General features: G+C 35.2%; 1 pseudogene; it reads left to right on the top strand.

The window, feature by feature from the left end:
- LOC107751003 (kinesin-like protein KIF21B) overlaps positions 1–1,152 on the top strand; it is an 86,077-nt pseudogene that overhangs the window by 42,145 nt on the left and 42,780 nt on the right.

Below are 1,152 nucleotides of genomic sequence, written 5' to 3'. Positions count from 1 at the left end.
GTTCTTTTAGCTGAGTCAAGTTTATCCATGTTAACTAAGGTGTGAAATTTGTGTTGCGTTAGTTCTGCCTCCTTCAAGATTCATTAATGCGCTCTCACTGTCATGCTGGGTAAAGTTGTCCGAGTAGATGAAGGAAAGGAAAGGTAATTATATTGTGAGAGTGTTCTGAAGAAGAGCTAAAGACTGGAAGAGAGCCAAGAAGAGCCATTGTTCAGAGAGCTCAGAGCCCAATAGAGCTCTATTGTTTTTAGAGCCTAGTTACTCATTTGTAAGAGAGCCCATTTAAAGGCTTTTAATCTCAGATAGCAGCATGCGATGGAGTCTGACCGGGTCTCTCTCTCTCTCTCTGTGTGTTTGGCAGCTGGCTCTGGGTAATGTGATCAGTGCACTGGGAGATCAGAGTAAGAAGGCAGGCCATGTGCCTTACAGAGACTCCAAACTCACACGCCTGCTGCAGGACTCGCTGGGAGGAAACAGGTAATGTCTGATACACCTGTATACACAACTAAACACCAGAAGTGTTGCGTTCTTAGGAACACTGTGTCGTTTTTGGAGCAGAGCTCCTGTGTGAAGACGCACACGTGTGTTTTTGTATCATACTATGTAACTCCCTTTGAGTTCTATTGTTCTTAAATTAAGCTAATTATAATTACTATAAATTAACCCTAACCCTTATTCCTGACATTTTTGGCTATATGAAAGATTTTTAGTACTTTTATGAAGCTATGAAGATTTACAGGTTGTACTGAATATAGCTTTGTAGTTGATAGTTTTGGAAGTCCCTTTGTCTTCTATTGTTTTTAGAATATGGTAATTATAAATACTGTACCACACCTTTTACAAGACACCTCTTACACCTGTTTTTGTTATTATATGTGACATAAGACATTGTTCAGTTTCTTTAAGTAGCTTTTATTCCCCACAAAACAGCAAAACTTGACATGCACAGACACATTGTTATGTTGATATATTTTATATTTTGTTAAATTAAAATAATTATATATACTATAGACCATCCCTACTTCTAACCCCACTTCTTTTATTATGTTACTTTTATTACGTTATGCTTATCACTTTTATTTACATTATTTAAAAAAATTAAAAAAATAATATATATATATATATATATTTTATAAATGTTTAATATATATT

This window comes from Sinocyclocheilus rhinocerous, unplaced genomic scaffold (genome assembly GCF_001515625.1).
Source record: "Sinocyclocheilus rhinocerous isolate Xijiao unplaced genomic scaffold, SAMN03320098_v1.1 scaffold2647, whole genome shotgun sequence".
Taxonomy (NCBI): domain Eukaryota; kingdom Metazoa; phylum Chordata; class Actinopteri; order Cypriniformes; family Cyprinidae; genus Sinocyclocheilus; species Sinocyclocheilus rhinocerous.
Note: the sequence above shows the minus strand (reverse complement) of the source record. Positions and strands in the feature narration are given on the sequence as shown.